Here is an 11,755-nt window from a genome sequence, read left to right on the forward strand (position 1 = left end):
CCCCTCTTCCTTCTCAAATTTCTTCAGACACTCTTCCTTCCCCCCCTCCCCCTTATCCTCCCCACGCCCCCCCATACCCGCCCCTTCTTCAGCCCTGGTTATTCCCTCCATGGAGGCTACTGAGGACACGCTGTCCTCCTCTCCCTCTTCCTTCCCATCTTCATCTTCCTCCCCCCCCCACCCAAGGATTCTACATCCTCCTCCTCGCTCTCCGGTTCCTTCCCCCCCGCCCGAGCCCGACTGGCATTTGATATGGGGCACTCCCGCAAAAAAAGCCCCTCTTTCCCACAAATAATGCATTTCCCAACCGTCGTGCACACCCGTGCCCTATGCCCCTGTCCCCCACACCGAAAGCAAACTGTGAACTCGCAAAACGCCGCCAGGTGCCCCTCCTTCCCACAAGTTGAACACAGTTTGGGTTGCCCAAAATAATTAACATACCCCTTGTTAGGCCCCAAAAAACAAGTAGAAGACAAATGCTTGACCTCCCCCCCTCAAACAGCAACACCCGTGCCCTCCATGCCCCATTCCAGATCTTATACTTATCAAGAATCCGTTCTACCCACATGACCCTCTGCACCTTGCCCTCTAACCATCTCGCCACGTCCTCCTGCTCCACCATATCGTTAAACAAACGAATCACCAACACTCTCCCCCGTTCTTTTTCCCCCGCCTCAAAGCGTATCCCCTTCAGTGCCCCCTCCCTCCTCAATTTATCTTGCTGCACCCAGAAGTCATCATAAGCCCCTCTCTTCCAGAATGTAATAGTCCACGCCCGGTTGTTTTCATGCGCGATAACCGCGCTCGTCCTTCGCATCCACTCCGCAGTCTCCGAATAGTATTCTTTCCATAAACTCTGCCCTTTGTAGTCTCGATTCTCCCAAAAATCCCTCTTTCAACAAAGTCGCTTTTAACCTTAGCTTTACCCACCGCCGTGGGTTGTTCTCTCCCCACATGGGTCCTGTGTTATCTCCTCCTTCTTCACTGCATTCTTCCTTGCCCCATTCTTTCCCTCTCGCGCTCTCGCTCCGCTGGTCCCGCTGCACCTGCTGCTCCTTCTTCTCTTCTTTCTTCCCTGCTTTCTCGCCTCTTGCTACCTCCTCCAATTCCTTCTCTTCCCTCAGCCGTTCTTCCTGCTTCCGCTTTCTACCTGCCACCATCCACACGCCCTCCTCCATCGGCTGACCATTCTCCGCTGTCGCCTCCTTCCGCCACTCCTTGTCCACCAGCATGCTCCTCCTCACAATTGATCCTTCTTTCATCGAAAACGCTCCGTCCGCTGCCATCATCTCCTCCTCGCTCTCCGTCTCCCATTGGCCCGACCGGGAAACAGCCAGGCTTCTGCCCGGCCGTCCCCGATCTGAGCCTTCAAGAGGCTGAGAAGCGATAACCCGCCCAACCCCGGAGTGGGAGCGGGTGCCCCGGGCCGGTGGCCCAGGGAGCACGGCCAGGGGCAGCCCCGGCAGTGGGGGTTGCTCGGCCGGTCCCGGGGCCTGGCGACTGAGCGACTGGCTGGCTCTCCTGAGGGCGGGAAAGCGGGGGCTGGCAGGTGCGTGCCGCTCCTTCCTTGACTTGAGTCAACAATTTCATAGACGTTTAGGCTGGAAGGGACCTCAGAAGATCATTGAGTTGGTCCAGCCCCCTGCCAAAAGGACCAGAAGGAAGTCCGCTGGGGTCAGTGGATCCCAGCAAGAGAAGCATCCTGTTTGCTCTTGAAGGGGTTCAAGGGACGCAGGCGCTCAAACCGAACCATCTCCGGTGGCAGGCTGTTCCCGACAGACCTTGCCTTGGGGGCTCGGACAGGAAAAAAATTCTTCCTCATGTCCAGCCTGAAACGGCCTTGTAGTAGTTAGTTGATGACCGTTCAACCGGGTCGTCCTCCCTTCCTTGGGGCGCTCGCTCGGGTGAACAAACGCGTTCCCCCAGCTACTGGTTGGCGGTCAACTTAGAGGTGGCCATCAGATTGCCCCCGAGCGAGCGAGCGAGCCTGGGCTTTATCTAGGCTCAAGAGCCCCAGGCAGGGCTCTCAGCCTGTCATCGTAGGGTCTGCTTCCCTGACCTCTGATTGCGCGCGGCGGGCTTGGCTCTTCTCTGGATGGACTCTCTCCAGCTTCTCCACGTCAGGTCCTTTTTGAATTGTGGAACCAGCCCAAAACTGGACGCAGTACTCCAGCCGAGGCGGAGTACAAGGGGAGAAGGATGTCCCGCCCGCCCCGGATTTGCTCGAGAAGCATCTCTGGACGCAAGCCAGCGTTTGGGTCACTTGACTAGCTGGCAGCATCGCGCTGCAGACTCGACTCGGGCTTCCTTCCTTCTGTTTGCCACGGTCTCCGTCTACTGCTTTCATTTGACTTGCGCTTGCATATGCCCCGCCACTCACTCTGGCTTTGGTCATCAGCAGTGGTGACGATGCTCGACAAAGGCAGCGTCTGGTCTTGAACGGCCTTGCAGGCTGACTTGGAAAGAGGCTGCAAGGCCTGCCTGCCAGTAGCTGGGAAGTCCCCGGCCTCCCCAACCCACCCTCCAGGCACAGCTTCCGGGCCCGCGGCGGGCCCCACAGGCTGGGTGGGCTCCCAGCCCGCACCCCCGCCGCCCGGGGCCCGCAGCCCCGGCCTCCCCCCGGCAGGAGGCGGTGGCGGGGCTGTGCTGCCTGCCAAGCAGGAGGACGGACGTGCACTCTCTCCCTCCCTCCCCTCCATGTCAGTATGCTGCCTGCCTGGCCAGCAGCATCCCTTTGCATAGGGTCTGCCCCCTGGGGCTGCCCAGGGGCCACGGCCCTGCCCCTGCTGCCGCTGCTTTTGGAACCCAGAGAGGAGGAAGGCAGTGCTCCCCTGGAAGGGGAGCGGGCACCGGGGCCAGAGGCACTGTAATACTGGGCCGATGCGTGGAGGGTCTGGAGCAAGCTCCGAGGCCCACTCCCGGCACCAAAAATGCGTTTAATGCGTCAGTCCTCATATGGAGGACGTATCAGTGATTAAACTGATAAGAACAGATTTTTTTTTTATTTAAAGCCATACCACGTTTACCACCACCAACAAAATTTCCACTTTCTCAGTTCAGAACTCTAAATAACAGCATTCACCTCATGACATGACATAACAAAACTTTCCCATGCAAACAAAGAAATGCTTCTCCCCTTTTTACAGACTGCACTCACAAAGGGTTCCAGCTCCATCTTGATTATCAACACGTAACATAACATACATCATAACATTGGTTCTCTTCAACTTTCCCTTTCCCCTTCCTTCCCTCTTACTCAAACAATTTCCTCCAATCAATACCTTCCCACTCCCCTTTCCTCCTATAGTACCCCAACTCCACATATGCCAAATAAACACATTCCCGTGACGTAAAACAAAGCCCCTTCTGGACCAGTAAACACCTCGTTTTCCACACTGCCATCCGTGTACACAACAGTAATGCCCGAATCTCCCATTCCCACACTTTATGCCTCGCCAAACCGTACACCGCTCCCTCGTAACTCACACAATCCCCCCACCCTATCTCTTTACAAAACCTTGCCACCCTCTGCCAGACCTTCTCCGCGTGCGAACATTCCCACAACACGTGGGACACCGTTTCCTCCCTGCCACACAGTTCCCTCGGGCACTCCCCTGACCTTATCAACCCCCATTTCCTCTGCTCTGCCCTTACCAGTAGCACCCTCCTAACCACCCGCCACGCAAAATCCTCGTGCTCCCCCTTCCATCTTTTCCCCACTATCCCCTTCCAGACCCTTCCCACCTGCCCTTCCGACAACTCCCCTATATCTGCCATTTCATCCCTTCCTCTGATTTCCCTCAGCACCGGCATTGCTTCCTTCAGTCCCTCGCACCCTAACTCCTCCAAGCCCCTTCGCCCTCAAAAAACCCCACCCCCGTGCATACCACTTGGCCTGTCTCTCGGCCTACAAACCTGTCCACCTCCCTCCATATGACCCCAACCTCCTTAAATACCTTCCCGCCCAATATCTACACATTGCCCCCACTTTCCTCCCCTCCAGGCCTGCAAGTCGCACCACCCCTTTCCAAAAGTGCACATACAGAAAAACCTCTAGTTCCAGCACGCCCCAGCCTCCCAAGTCCTCCCCCATATATACCTCTCTCCTCGCCACCTTCTCCGTCTGCCCACCCCAAAAAGAGACATTTCCCTTTGCACCCGCCTCACCTGCAACCAGGTGGGCGGGTACACCATTGCCACAAAGAAAATTGTCGGCAGCAAAGACTGTTTCATAATCCCCACCTTCCCCCGGAACGACAGCTTCCTCGTTCTCCATAACCCTACCACTTTCCTCACCCTCCCTCAAACCTCCTCCCATGCCCGTTCCCCCTTCCCCTTCACATCCATATAGACTCCCAGCACCTTCAAACCCTCCTTCTGCACCCACCACCCCACCTCCTCCAGTCCGTTCCATTCCCCCATCGCCAACAAACTACTTTTCCCTTTGTTCACCCGTGGCCCCGCTGCTTCCCAATATTCCTTAATTCCTTCCACCACCCTCTCCAGCGACCCCTTATCCCTCACCATAAACATCACGTCATCCATGTACAGTGTCACCCTCCCCTCCCCCCGGCACTGGTATTCCTCTCACCCTCCCATCCCTCCTCACCCTCTGTGCCAACGGCTCTATGCCGCACACAAACAGCCCCGGAGAGAGGGGGCACCCTTGACGCACCCCTCTCTCCACCCTAAATTCCTCTCCCAAACACCCCTTCACCAAGATTCTGCTCCTTGCTCCTCTATACAGGGCTCTCACCCACCCCACGAATTTCCCAGGAAAACCCATCCGCCCCAGCACCTCAAACAGGAACCCGTGCTCCAAACTGTCATACGCCTTCTCTAGGTCTACACTACCCACCACCACCTTCCACCCCCTCTCCCCCACGTACTCCAACATATCCCTCCATACCCACTGCGTATCCCCCAACCTCCTACCCTTCACCGCACATGTCTGGTCTTCCCCCACCACCTCCCCCATCACCTTCCCCATTCTTGTTGCCAGCACCTTTGAGAGCAACTTATAGTCTACGTTCAATAATGTAATAGGTCTCCAATTCTTCAACACCTCCTTGTCCCCTTTCTTGTACAGTAACACCACCACCCCCACCGCAAAACCGCTCGTAGAATTCAGCCGGCAACCCATCCAAACCCGGCGTCTTCCCCTTCATCTGCCCCAGCACCTCCTTCACCTCTTCCTCCATGATGTCCCTCTCCAACTCCACCCTCTCCCTCTCTTCTACCCTCTTTTCCAACTCCCCCAAAAACCTCTCCCCTGCCATCCCATCCACCTCCCGCTTTTTATACAGCTCCGCATAGAATCCTGTCACCTCCTTCAACACCTCCCTTTGCGACTCGACCCTCACCCCCTCCCCTGTCACCACTGCCCCCACTTCCCTGCTCCCTTTCTTCACCTTCTCTGCAAAATACTTCCCCCATTCTTTCCCATCCACAGTGCCTGTGCTAAAAACATCCTCTCCTGCTCCTTCCCCCAAAACCATTCCTCCACCGTCCGCTTCGCCTCCCCCAACTCTCGCGCTTCACTTCCTTTCCCCCCATCGCTTCCTGAATCAACCCCTGAACCTTCCCCTGCAGTCTCCCCAGCTCCTTCCTCTTCTCCCACGCCTGCTGCTTCCCAACTCGAATAAACCACCCCCTGATCTTCTCCTTCATAACCCTCCACCACTCCCAATGAGACTTAAACAGCACCCTTGTTGTTTTCCACCTCTCATATTCCCTCCCAAACGCCCTACACACCAGTTCGTCTTCCAGTACTCCTGTGTTCAGCTTCCACACCCCCCTCCCTCTCCCACTTCCTCCCCCGACCCGTAACTCTACCCTCAACATCCTGTGATCGCTAAACCCCACTTCTACCACCTCCTTCCCTTCCACCCCCACCCCTTCCGAAACCAAACACAAAATTGATTCGCAAAACCTTCTTCCCCCCCGGTTCGATCCTCGTTCCCACCCGCTCCCCCCTCCAGACACCCACCAGCCCCTCTTCCCGAACCCAGTTCCCCAAACACCTCCCCGTGCTGTCCAAACTTCCCCCGCCAATCCCCACTTCTCTATCCCCTCCCTCAATAATGCAGTTAAAGTCCCCTACAAACACCTTCTTCCCTCCCCCACATATTGCCAATCTCCGAAAGAATTCCCTCCGCTCCTCCTTCACTGCTGGTGCGTAGATGTTGAACACCCCCACCTCCTCCCCCCCCCCTACCCTCATGTGTTGCAATCGCCCCTCAATTAACACCTCCACCCCAAGCACTCTCACCTGTGTTTCATTCACTAAAATCCCCACCCCTGCCGCCTTATTTCCACCCGCCCCCGCCCACCACGACCTTCCCTTATCCCATCTTCTCCGCAGCACCCCATAATCTCCCTCCTACCCAATCTCACACTCTTGTAAACAAATAATATCAGCCCTTAACGCCCTCAAATACCCTCCCACCCTTTCCTACCTTTTCTTAGATAACAGACTCCTCACATTCAAGGAGACAACACAAAATTCCCCTTCCATGGCAATCAACAGAAATGAAAAATCCCCCCCTCACACCTCGTCCCCACTCCCACTCTCCGATGCCTCCAGCGAGGCCTCTACCCCTTTCCTCCATTTCCCAGGTGGTTCAAACAGCCCCTCCACCGCTCTTGGGCTCAGAAATCCCAAACTTTCCTTCCTTTCCCCTTCTCCCTCCCTCTGCTCTTTCTTCTTCCCCTTCCCTTCTTCCTTTCCACCTTCTGCTTGCACCCCCAGCTTCTTCTTCCCCTTTTCCTCCCCTCCTTGTTTCTTCCTTTTCTTGAGACTCCCCTCCTGCCCTTGTTCAATTGCCTCCATCTCCTCCAGTTGCTCTGCCCACCCCTTCTCTTGTGTTTGACCCATTGTTTGTCCCATTTTTTGTTCCATTTCCAACTCCGCCAGCATACCCCTCAAATTTTGCAACGCCGCATCGCCCCCTTCTTCCTCTTCCCCCTTCTGTTCCTTCATCTCCAACTTCTCCTCCTCCACCAGCTCCTTGACTGCCTCTGACCCCCTCTTTACCCTCCTCCTCCCCAGGCCTTTCCTCCACAAACATCTCTCCTCCCTCTTCTAGCACACCCATCTGTTCCTCCTCCTCCATTTCTCTCTCCTCCCCCCCCACCCCCACCCCCCCGCTCCTCATGACTCCCCGCCATCTGCACTCGATTTGCGTAGGACGAGGGGCACGTCTGCTGTATGTGCCCTCCTGCCTGCAACCCTTACATACAAAGCTCTCCTTGCAGAATTGAGCTGTGTGCCCCAGCCCCCTGCAGGGATAACACACCCTAAGTCGGCAGAACACCGCCAGGTGCCCCTCTTGCCCGCACCTATTGCACAGCTTGGGCTGGTCGCGATACACCACATATCCCCTACACGGCCCAACTTGCACTGCCGAAGCCAAGTGCTTAACCGCCCCGGGGCTCCCCACCACCTCATGGAGCACCACCTTCGCCCTCCATGCCCCTGTCCAAACCCCCCACCAATCACATTCTTTTTCTACAAATGTCACTCTCTCCACCCTCTGCTCCAACCATCTTCTCACGTTGTCCTTATGCAACATGTCTGTAAACATCTTAATATACAGCACTCTCTCCCGTGCCTTCCACCCCATATCAAACACCAACCCCTCCAGCTCCCCTCGTTCCAATGCCGCCTCACTCGCCTTCCAAAAGGCAGCATAACTTTTCTCATTTTCAAAAGTCACATTCCAGACCTTCCTGTTGTCGAAGGGCACCACACAGTGCAAGTCCCTCGGATTCACTTTGAGAGTCTTCAAGAGGACCTCAGCCATAAAGTCTCCGCGACTCAGAGTCTTGTTTCCCTTATACCCCTCAAGGGCAAAGGTTACCTTCAACCCTCCATTTTGTCCCCTGGGCTCCATTTTCTTCCTCTTCAGGGTCCGCCTCTCCTGCTGCCTCCTTCTCTTGCCCCTGGATCTCCCGACGACTCCCTGCTGCCAGCGATGCTCCTCTCTCTTTGGGGGTCTTCTGCCCCCCCTGCTCCCACTTGGGCCTTCCCTTTCCACTGCACATGGGTCCACCCTTCCTCCTCCTCCGCCGTTCGCTCACCAACTCCGTCGTCCCTTCCGCTGATCTGGTTCGCCCATCGCCGCCGCTGCCCCCGAACTCTATCCTCCTCAGCTCTCGTCTCTGCTGTCATTTGCATACCAATCTGCATCCCGATCTGCATATTGGGCCTCGCCTTTGTAGCTGCCATCTCTCTCTGCACCGCTGTCCCCTCCGTCTTCCCTGGTGCTCTGCTCATGGCCCTCTAGAGGCCTCATGTCGAGGACGTATCAGTTCTCGAACCGAACCACCTCTGGTGGCAGGCTGTTCCCGACAGACCTTGCCTTGGGGGCTCAGACAGGAAAGAAATTCTTCCTCCTGTCCAGCCTGAAACGGCCTTGTAGTAGTTAGTTGATGACCGTTCGACCTGGCCATCATCCCTTCCTTGGGGCGCTCTCTCGCTCGGGTGAACAAACGCGTTCCCCCAGCTACTGGTTAGTGGTCAACTTGGAGGCGGCCATCAGATCGCCCCCGAGCGAGTGAGTGAGCCTGGGCTTTATCCAGGCTCAAGAGCCCCAGGGCTCTCAGCCTGTCATCACAGGGTCTGCTTCCCTGACCTGTGATCGTGCGCGCGCGGCTCTTCTCTGGACGGGCTCTCTCCAGCTTCTCCACATCACATCCATTTTGAGTTGTGGAGCCAGCCCAACACTGGACGCAGTACTCCAGCTGCAGCCTCGCTGAGGCCGATTACAAGGGGAGAAGGACGATGTCCTGGGATTTGCTCGAGAAGCATCTCTGGATGCAAGCCAGCGTTTTGGTCACTTGACTAGCTGCAGCATTGCACTGCAGGCTCACCTCGCCTTGCCTCGGGCTTCTTTCCGTTTGTCCTGGTCTCCGTCTACTGCTTTCATTTGACTTGCGCTTGCGCACGCCCTGCCACTCTGGCTTTGTTCGGCGGTGGCAGCAGCAGTGTCAACGACAACGACCACCCTGGACGAAGGCAGCACCTGGTCTTAAGTGGCCTCACAGGCCAAGCCAGAGACCTGGCAAGAGACACAGAAAAAGGCTGCAAGGCCTGCCTGCCAGTAGCTGGGAAAGCCCCAGCCTCCCCGACCCACCCTCCGGGCCCCGGCGGGCTTGGGCGGGCTCCCGGTCCGCACCCCCCCACCTGCCCAGGCCCTGCGGCCCCGGGCAGGGCCCTGGCCTCTCCTGGGCAGGAGGCAGCAGTGTTGTGCTGCCTGCCAAGCTGGAGGGCACTCGCTCACTCGCTCCCTCCCTCCCTCCCTCCCTCCCTCCCCTGTCAGTGTGCTGCCTGCCTGGCGGCAGACCTTTGCATAGGGTCTGCCCCCTGGGGCCACCCAGGAGCCACAGCCCTGCCCCCGCTGCCGCTGCCGTGCGCAGGTTTGTTATTACCCTGAAATAGAATAGTTTTCTGATAGCATACTGTTAGGCTTACAATAATTTGGATTATTAAGTATTAGCTTTACAGCTGAATACAAGGCATGACCTGTGGCCTAGCAATACAGCTGACCACAAGGCAGAATGATAGCTAGGCCTTTGCTTGTGTCAAGTAATCATTTTAACTGTATTAAGCATTTTCTGAGTTAAAAAGTGGATCTGTGTCTGTGTGCTGAAAAATCAGCTAGAGCAAGAAGTAAAATAAGACAGGGAAACCATTGTTCTGGGTGCACTGGTTGTGTCCTTGAGAAGTATCTACTACTGTATAAGGTTTTGCTAACATATTATAATGTTACTGTTACTTAACTTTTAGCTTTTAAAAAAGTGCTAGTTCAGCTTAATAGAAATATGCTGTTACAAAGATTTGCAAAGCACCACCCAAGTATTGCTTTGTTGTTAACCATGTAGTCTTGCCTTGTTGTAAGAAGTATAAAAGATCACCTCACCCTTGAGGGGGGGCCATTTTGCCTTTTGCTGGCTTTATGGTCTTTGCTCGAGCAAAGAAACAGTTGTCTTTCTTTACCCACGTTGTATGTCTATCAAATTACAGCTAGACAACGAACCTTAGGGAGGTTTCTCCCACCACAATTTGGCACCCCAGATGGGACCCATCTAGCTTGGAGCCTTTGGAGACCTCCATCCCCCGACACCCCAGAGCGCACCAGGTGAGTTCACCTATTTGGGTCAGTCTCGGGAGGTGGACGGTCCCCTCAGGACCAGTAAGGCGGGATCCTCAAGTCGGGTAAAGGAACGGTACCGGCGAGTACCTCAGGTCAGGTATATTTTTGGTTTCTATCTGGTTTCTGGTTTTAACCTCTAGAGGTCTCTGGAAGCAGTCTTTGAGGGTATCTGTCTGCTGATTTAAAAGCTGTTAGAGCGGCAGCCTGGCCGAAAGGTGAAAGACACAGATATAAGGTAGAAATGCTGTTATAACGGCCAATGACTAGGGCTCGGACTCAAGACGCCCCTCCTCACGGAGAAAGCCAGTGGGATCCGAGAACACCGGTTGTTGTACGTGGACGAAACAGCTCCTAGGCAGGTAGAACTTAAGGAAATAAGACTGCTTGTGCTTGGATATAATCATGGGTTCCAGTCTAGGAAAAGCTATTCCCGATTCACCCTTTTGATTTTGTTTAAGAATTGGAAACATTTGGAGGGACGGGCAGAACTGTCCAAGTCTCGTATGGCAGAACTCTGTTTAACTAATTGGACGTCTTATACGTCCCAGTTAGATTTGGGAAGACAATGGCCAGAAAATGGATCGTTGGACCCAAATTGTCTGGCTGCCTTACGAAAGATCTTGGAGGACCCCTGCCTCGACCTAATAAATTATTGGTATTTATGAGACAATGTTGCTAGTAAACCTTTAGCTTCCCTGACCCCTGCATCTTTCTCGAATCTGTTAGCTCCCCTTCTATGTCTAAAACTTGCTACACCACCGTCATATTCAGAAGATGATTACAGACCCATGCCTAGGCCCCCTAACCTACCATTGATACCACCCCCAATGTTTGAACCCCAAAACATTGCCCCCGGGCTGGCCGAGGGACAGAAGTCTTCGGGAGGCATCACCCCGATTGTCTCTCTCGGAATCCCCGAGTCCTGGATCTGGAGAGGGATCTCTGGATCCCTCTCCAGATTCCAGTTCCACTCTGATTTCAAATCGTACTCGTCAAAAATTGTCTAAGCCTGCACTGCACTGGTGCAGTGCACTGCACTTAGAGGTAACTGAAGTTACCCCCTGTGCCTGGTGAGGGTGGAGAAGTTATCAGTCACTGGACACACGCTCCGTTCTCCACCACCGACCTCTTAAACTGGCAAGAAAACACCCCCAGGCTCAGAGATGATCCCGAAGTAGTTCTAAGGCGCTTCAAAACCATTTTCATAACTCATAACCCCTCCTGGTCAGATGTCATGCAGCTTCTCAAAAGCCTCTTAGCTACGGATGAGAAGACTCAAGTACTACGCCATGCTGACCAATTTCTAGCCGATCAGCCCCATGAAAACCACCCCATGCCTAATGGCGTGCCTAGGCAAAATCCAAATTAGAATTACAGTCAGGAAAGGGGGCAAAATTCAATACGAATGCTGAAAGAGCATTTTAAAAGGATTAAAGAAAGCAGGAGATAAAACTACAAACTGCTGGTCCAAAGTGACAGCTACTGTTCAGGGCCCCGAAAAACACCCTTCAGACTACTTTGAAAGACTCTATAAAGCTATACATCAGTATGGACACATGGACCCTGAGACACCTGCCACTTTGCCTGTGTTAAAACTT

General features: G+C 54.8%; 1 pseudogene; it reads right to left on the reverse strand.

Moving 5' to 3' along the window:
* Positions 1 to 2,839: 2,839 nt before the first annotated feature.
* LOC132247880 (U2 spliceosomal RNA) lies at positions 2,840 to 3,015 on the reverse strand (annotated as a pseudogene).
* Between the last annotated feature and the right edge of the window lie 8,740 nt (positions 3,016 to 11,755).

This window comes from Alligator mississippiensis, chromosome 1 (genome assembly GCF_030867095.1).
Source record: "Alligator mississippiensis isolate rAllMis1 chromosome 1, rAllMis1, whole genome shotgun sequence".
Classification (NCBI taxonomy): Eukaryota; Metazoa; Chordata; order Crocodylia; family Alligatoridae; genus Alligator; species Alligator mississippiensis.